Consider the following 8,376-nt stretch of genomic DNA (forward strand, 5'->3'; position numbering starts at 1 on the left):
ATGCAAAAATGCTGAAAAACTGATTACAAAGCTACTGGTGTTTTTATAACGCCCAATATGCATGAGGGGGGAGGGGGGAGGTGGATGCTGCTGTTGTAAAAAGAAAAACGTTTGAGCTGCAGTTTTACTGACCCTTGCCCCCCCCCCCCCCCCCAATGCCATGAGGACACCTACACAGGGCTGCACATGTTGCAACAAAAATGTGACCTCATGTTACTATCGGCAACCAGTACAGCCACCGAACGTGATCCACTCAAGCGCATAAAGCTGCACCGTAACCTTATGTAAAGCGTGCATTTCGGAACTGCGGTGCAGACTTTCCTGGGTTAACCTCTTCACATTGGCCGTACGCACATATGAGGCCTCCTGGCGGGTGGGAGTGTCATTGGGAGGATCGGTGCCCTATCATTGGTGTCATTGGGCCCCATTATTGGTATCATTGAGAGGAATTGTGCCCCATCACTGATGTCATCGAGTCCCATTGTTGGGGTAATTCGGAGGAGCTGTGACTCATCGTTGATGTCGTTGGTGTCATTGGGAGGAATTGTGCCTCATTGATGTTATTGTTAGGAATTGTGCCTCACTATTGGTGTCATTGGGAGGAATTGTGCCTCATTGTTGGTGTTATTGGGAGGAATAGTGCCCCATCATTGGTGTCATTGGGAGGAATAGTGCCCCATTGTTGGTGTTAGTGGGAGGAATTGTGCCTCATTGTTGGTGTCATTGGAAGGAATAGTGCCTCATTGTTGGTGTCATTGGGAGGAATAGTGCCTCATTGTTGGTGTCATTGGGAGGAATAGTGCCTCATTGTTGGTGTCATTGGGAGGAATTGTGCCTCATTGTTGGTGTCATTGGGAGGAATTGTGCCCCATTGTTGGTGTTAGTGGGAGGAATTGTGCCCCATCATTGGTGTCATCGGGAGGAATTGTGCCCCATTGTTGGTGTTAGTGGGAGGAATTGTGCCCCATCATTGGTGTCATCGGGAGGAATTGTGCCCCATCATTGGTGTCATTGGGAGGAATTGTGCCCCATTGCTGGGTGTCATTGGGAGGAATTGTGCCCCATCATTGGTGTCATTGGGAGCAATTGTGCCCCATTGTTGGTGTTAGTGGGAGGAATTGTGCCCCATCATTGGTTTCATTGGGAGGAATTGTGCCCCATTGTTGGTGTTAGTGGGAGGAATTGTGCCCCATCATTGGTGTCATCGGGAGGAATTGTGCCTCATTGTTGGTGTCATTGGGAGGAATAGTGCCTCATTGTTGGTGTCATTGGGAGGAATAGTGCCTCATTGTTGGTGTCATTGGGAGGAATTGTGCCTCATTGTTGGTGTCATTGGGAGGAATTGTGCCTCATTGTTGGTGTCAGTGAGAGGAATAGTGCCCCATCATTGGTGTCAGTGGGAGGAATAGTGCCCCATCATTGGTGTCAGTGAGAGGAATAGTGTCCCATCATTGGTGTCAGTTGGAGGAATAGTGTCCCATCATTTTTGTCATTTCTGCCCCATTGTTGGTTTCATTGGGAGGAACTGTGCCCCATCACTGATGTCACTGAGTCCCATTGTTGGGGTAATTCGGAGGAATAGTGCCCCATCATTGGTGTCAGTGGGAGGAACAGTGCCTCATCATTGATGTTGTTGGCACCATTGGGAGGAATTGTGCCCTTTATTAATGTTAGTGAATAAATTAGCACTCGAAGGGCTGGATAAAAGCAAGCAAAGGGCCTCACTTGGCCCTCGGGCCGCAGTTTAGAGACCACGGTGCTAAGCCATCAAATCCAACCAACACTTCTTTCCTGATGGATGGGATATCCAACTCCAGCACATGACAGGTACTCTTTCTAGGTTGTTAATGATATCTGTGTCCCTTACTGCAAGGCTAAGGGTGCAATAGGGGTAAGAAACAGTATTCGAGTGTAAAATGTATGTTTTTTTTATTCTGTTGGGGAGAGTCACCCTCATAGTGATCTTTGTCACCAGGAACGAAAGTGATAGGAAATACAAAATGTTACAGTTGCCATCGGTGCAGGAAGTGAAGGCAAATCTTCTAATGGGGACACCTGTTATGACAACTAGGAGGATTTCTTCCCACTTCCTGTTGTGTCTCCCAAACAGGAAGTAAAGGCACAAAAAAAAAAAAAAAAACTTTCTCAGAGAAAGTTTAAAAGTTTATCTTTGCAGTACTGATTGTAACTTCCAGAGAACCTTTAGCATTGCAGTTGGCCTGGCTGCTGTGTAAAGTGATAGTAGGGATGGTATTTAGGGGAGTGTGATAGAAAAGTAATAAGTTCAGGTGGGGACACCGGTGTTATCACATCCACCACAAGGAAATAAAATGCAGCGCGATGGCATCTGCAGAGTGGCAGCATCTGGAAGGCGTTGTCACCCTCCTTATGCAACATACTGGAAGGGTGGGAGATCAAGTATTTGGAAGGTGAAATATCTGCCCTCTGTGTGTTTGGATTGGACGTTCGGCTGCAGACGCCCTTTAATATGACTTTTCAGACACACCAGAGAGACTGAAAGATTTTTTTTTAATGTTGCAACAGAAACTTCAAGAGCCTGTCCAGACCTCGTGTCCATCAATGTTCAGACGAAGCCGCAGTGATATCACTCCCCAGTCACTGACCTCTCTGTTATCATTCCACAGCCCAGCCATGGAGACCGCGCTTTTCCTCCTCTACTGCTCTATCGTGGGCACAACAGCCTTTGGTATGTATGAACATTAGAGTGTAAGCTCCTCTGGTACAGACACTGATGTGACTGTGGGGGAGGGGACATTAGAGTGTAAGCTCCTCTGGTACAGAGACTGATGTGACTGGCTCAGTGATCTCTGTACAGCACTGCTGTATATGTCAGAGCTATATAAATGTATAATAATAATAGTGTGTGACTGTGGGGGAGGGGACATTAGAGTGTAAGCTGCTCTGGTGCAGAGACTGATGTGACTGGCTCAGTGATCTCTGTACAGCACTGCTGTATATGTCAGAGCTATATAAATGTATAATAATAATAATAGTGTGTGACTGTGGGGGGACATTAGAGTGTAAGCTCCTCTGGTACAGAGACTGATGTGACTGTGGGGGGGGGGGGGGAATTAGAGTGTAAGCTCCTCTGGTACAGAGACTGATGTGACTGTGGGGGGGGGGGAATTAGAGTGTAAGCTCCTCTGGTACAGAGACTGATGTGACTGGCTCAGTGATCTCTGTACAGCACTGTGGTATATGTCAGAGCTATATAAATGTATAATAATAATAGTGTGTGACTGTGGGGGAGGGGACATTAGAGTGTAAGCTCCTCTGGTACAGAGACTGATGTAACTGTGGGGGGAGGGGACATTAGAGTGTAAGCTCCTCTGGTACAGAGACTGATGTAACTGTGGGGGGAGGGGACATTAGAGTGTAAGCTCCTCTGGTACAGAGACTGATGTGACTGTGGGGGAGGGGGCATTAGAGTGTAAGCTCCTCTGGTACAGACACTGATGTGACTGTGGGGGAGGGGACATTAGAGTGTAAGCTGCTCTGGTGCAGAGACTGATGTGACTGGCTCAGTGATCTCTGTACAGCACTGCTGTATATGTCAGAGCTATATAAATGTATAATAATAATAATAGTGTGTGACTGTGGGGGGACATTAGAGTGTAAGCTCCTCTGGTACAGAGACTGATGTGACTGTGGGGGGGGGGGGGGGAATTAGAGTGTAAGCTCCTCTGGTACAGAGACTGATGTGACTGTGGGGGGGGGGGGGGGGGGAATTAGAGTGTAAGCTCCTCTGGTACAGAGACTGATGTGACTGGCTCAGTGATCTCTGTACAGCACTGTGGTATATGTCAGAGCTATATAAATGTATAATAATAATAGTGTGTGACTGTGAGGGAGGGGACATTAGAGTGTAAGCTCCTCTGGTACAGAGACTGATGTAACTGTGGGGGGAGGGGACATTAGAGTGTAAGCTCCTCTGGTACAGAGACTGATGTAACTGTGGGGGGAGGGGACATTAGAGTGTAAGCTCCTCTGGTACAGAGACTGATGTGACTGTGGGGGAGGGGGCATTAGAGTGTAAGCTCCTTTGGTACAGAGACTGATGTGACTGTGGGGGGGGAGGGGGACATTAGAGTGTAAGCTCCTCTGGTACAGAGACTGATGTAACTGTGGGGGGAGGGGACATTAGAGTGTAAGCTCCTCTGGTACAGAGACTGATGTGACTGTGGGGGGAAGGGACATTAGAGTGTAAGCTCCTCTGGTGCAGAGACTGATGTGAATGGCTCAGTGATCTCTGTACAGCACTGCGGTATATGTCAGAGCTATATAAATGTATAATAATAATAGTGTGTGACTGTGGGGGAGGGGACATTAGAGTGTAAGCTCCTCTGGTACAGAGACTGATGTGACTGTGGGGGGAGGGGATATTAGAGTGTAAGCTCCTCTGGTGCAGAGACTGATGTGACTGGCTCAGTGATCTCTGTACAGCACTGCAGTATATGTCAGAGCTATATAAATGTATAATAATAATAATAGTGTGTGACTGTGGGGGGACATTAGAGTGCAAGCTCCTCTGGTACAGAGACTGATGTGACTGTGGGGGAGGGGACATTAGAGTGTAAGCTCCTCTGGTACAGAGACTGATGCGACTGGCTCAGTGATCTCTGTACAGCACTGCAGTATATGTCAGAGCTATATAAATGTATAATAATAATAATAGTGTGTGACTGTGGGGGGACATTAGAGTGCAAGCTCCTCTGGTACAGAGACTGATGTGACTGTGGGGGAGGGGACATTAGAGTGTAAGCTCCTCTGGTACAGAGACTGATGCGACTGGCTCAGTGATCTCTGTACAGCCCTGCGGTATATGTCAGAGCTATATAAATGTATAATAATAGTGTGTGACTGTGGGGGAGGGGACATTAGAGTGTAAGCTCCTCTGATACAGAGACTGATGTGACTGTGGGGGAGGGGACATTAGAGTGTAAGCTCCTCTGGTACAGAGACTGATGTGACTGACTCAGTGATCTCTGTACAGCACTGCGGTATATGTCAGAGCTATATAAATGTATAATAATAATAGTGTGTGACTGTGGGAGGATATTAGAGTGTAAGCTCCTCTGGGGGGGGGGATATTAGAGTGTAAGCTCCTCTGGTACAGAGACTGATGTGACTGGCTGAATGTTCTCTGTACAGCACTGCAGTATATGTCACAGCTATATAAAGGTATAATAATAGTGTGTGACTGTGGGGGGACATTAGAGTGTAAGCTCCTCTGGTACAGAGTCTGATGTGATTGGCTCAGTGATCTCTGTACAGCACTGCGGAATATGTCAGAGCTATATAAATGTATAATAATAATAATAGTGTGTGACTGTGGGAGGGGGAGGGGGGGGGGGGGTACATTAGAGTCAGATTCTTCTGAACTGTTGTAAGTCACATAAAATCCAAATATCCATTTCCCCCCCATTTGTTTATTTTTATAATCACATACGTCTGCAACAAATTAGCAGTTTCATATGAATCATATTTATGGATGGCCAATCATCTAAGGGCTGCACAGCCAAAACCCGCCCCCTCGCCCTGCCTTTCTCTGTAGGGGGCAATTCATGAGGATCTCATACTGGGGGGGAAGTCACTGGCAGAGTAGATCTTAATATAAATCATACTTTGTAGAGAAGCGGCTTAGCAGTGAAGCTGACCGAATCCGAGCTCAGAGCCGTCCCAGAGCCATGCCTGATTGTGACTCTATATATAACAGGAGGATTATGGGAAGGAATGCAGCCATGGGGGCTCAGCAGCTTTATCCTCCTGCAGGATAGTCATGCGACTCCACCGCAGCGCTGAATCACTGGCAACAAGCGATTATGGGAAAGTGTGCGGATACACGGTATTCTTGCATACCATTAACCACTTCTGGACCGGAAGGTTTTACCCACCTTAATGATCAGGCCATATTTTGCGATTCTGCACTGAGTTACTTTGACAATTGCGTGGTCGTGCAACACTGAACCCAAACAAAATTTATGTATTTTTTTCCCCCCACAAACAGAGCTTTCTTTTGGTGGTATTTGATCACCTGTGCGATTTTTATTTTTTGCGCTATAAACAAAAAAAGAGCGACAGCTCTGAAAAAAAAAAACAATATTTTTCACATTCCGCTTTATAACATTCCCAATAAAAAAAAAATGTAAAAATCTAATTTTTTCATCATTTTAGGCCAATTTGTATTCCGCTACATATCCCAATAAACGTATTTTGATTGGTTTGCGCAAAAGTTATCGCGTCTACAAACTAGGGGAAAGATTTGCCATTTTTATTTTATTTTTTAAACTAAAAATGTTGGCGATCTGCAATTTTTAGCAGGACTGCGACATTGCGACGGACAGATCGGACCCCTAACTGACATTTTTGACACTTTTGGGTGGACCAGTAACATTACTATAGTAATCAGTGCTAAAAATATGCACTGTCACTGTACTAATGACACTGGCAGGGAAGGGGTTAACCCAGGGGTGATCAAAGGGTTAAGTGTATGCCTGGAAGGTGCTTTCTAACTGTGAGGGGGATGGGCTTGTGGAATCAAACACAGAGACCTGTGATCCTAAATAAGAGGAACACAGGAGCTCTGCATTGATTCCTGAGAGAACAACGGTCTGCTGTGTTTACAACAGCAGACCGTCGTTCTCTCTCCATGGGGAGCGATCGCGGGTGCCCGGCGGCAATCACGGCCACCCGCCCTGTTGATCGGCTTTTCCACTGCCTAATGGGGGCGCGAGCTCCCAGGAGTGCTCCTGCGAACCGACATATAGGTACGTTGGTTCACGCAACCGAGCCGGCCTGCCGCGGTATATTTGCGGCGGGCGGTCGGCAAGTAATTAATTAAAAAAATAAAAAATGAAAAACACAAAAAAGCAAAAAAAAAACCAAACAAAAAACAAAACAAAAAAGAAAAAAAAAAACATAAAAAGCAAACAATAAAACAAAACAAACAAAAAAACAAAACAACAAAAAAAACAAACATAAAAAACAAAACAACAAAAAAAAATACAAAAAAGAACAAAAAAAAAAAAAAGCAAACAAAAAACAAATAAAAAAATTGCAAAAAAACAAACAAAATAAACAGTATATTATCCCTTTAAGTGCCGGTTCACACTAGGGCGACCTACCTGTGAGGCGACCTGGTCGCCTCAGGTCGCCTCCCATAGGGAAGATGCGGACCCGTTCTAATAGGAGCGACACAAGTCGCTCCGACCTAGAAAAAGGGTCCGGGGCTTCTTTGGGGCGACCAGGAGGCGACCGCCATAGACTTCAATGTTATGAAGTCCGTGGCGGCCGCTCCGAGGTCGTGGCGCGCTGCTCGCACCGCGACCTCGGAGGTCGCCACCCGAAGTAGCGTCGCTGCAATGTGAACCGGCGCTAAATCTATAGGGCGGGGTTGGGGGTAATCAGGTTTAAATTTCATTCTGCACTCTGGGCAGGCAGATACTATGATGCAATTAAACATCTCTCTGGCACCCCCAACACAGTTCGGGTGTATTTAGAAACATTTTTATTACAGAGCTATTCGTCCTGCTAACCTTCATGTACATTCGTTGGCTGGCAAAATCAAACTACTAAACTATTCTCTCTCCAGCAGTGATTGAAACATGATGAAGGGAAAGCCGCACTCCCAGCCTGACTAAAGTACGAGTGTGTGAAACAGCCTCTCCTCCTACACAGGCCACCACACCGACGCGTTTCACCCCACTCCCAAAGAAATGTCTAATGTGGTTTCATATACTCATACAAAACGCACAGGACTCTCTCAATTCGCACTTCCGCTGCATAGAGAAGGCTGCCGGTTCGCGTCATGCCAATCAGATGCGGTTCAAAACGCACCAAATTCACATGTATGTAAATGGTACCTTAGGTGGGCTGGGAGTCCGGCTTTCCCTTCATCATGTTTCAAATCAGTGCAGGATGAGTGAATATTGGAGCTGGCACCCCTCGACTTTTCCTAGACTCTAGGCTTGTTATTCCCTCTCCAGGTCAGATGTTATTCAGTCATACTGAATGAATAGAATGAATCAGGAAAATACTACATTATGGTCACTAAATATGAACTGATGTTCATAGGATGTAAACATCTATTTACTATGAGCATCAGCTCCATCTAGTGGTACTAACGCAGTATTTTTCAGATTCTTTCTTTTCTGAAGAACATTTGAATTGGATATACAATATCCTAGCGACATTTGATTTTGCATTCACACAGAACAAATGTATATGTAACGTCGCAGGATATTTAGCTCTTTTTTTTATTTAATACACTGCTTAATGACTGTGCTTGCAAGATTAATGATGAAGCCCAGCGGATTTGGCATCGGCAGTATCAATATTACACAATATTTATTGGCT

The 8,376-nt window shown here is 45.8% G+C and overlaps 1 long non-coding RNA gene across 1 annotated transcript in view; it reads left to right on the forward strand.

Annotated features, from left to right (window-relative positions):
- The window catches only part of LOC309543840, a 36,071-nt gene that overhangs the window by 21,345 nt on the left and 6,350 nt on the right, over positions 1-8,376 (forward strand). The window contains exon 2 of the long non-coding RNA XR_014224817.1: positions 2,646-2,707. This is a non-coding gene — a long non-coding RNA (uncharacterized lncRNA). The remainder of the gene's footprint in view (positions 1-2,645; positions 2,708-8,376) is intronic.

This window comes from Pelophylax lessonae (genome assembly GCF_965119305.1).
Source record: "Pelophylax lessonae genome assembly, contig: HAP1_SCAFFOLD_410, whole genome shotgun sequence".
NCBI classification, from domain to species: Eukaryota; Metazoa; Chordata; class Amphibia; order Anura; family Ranidae; genus Pelophylax; species Pelophylax lessonae.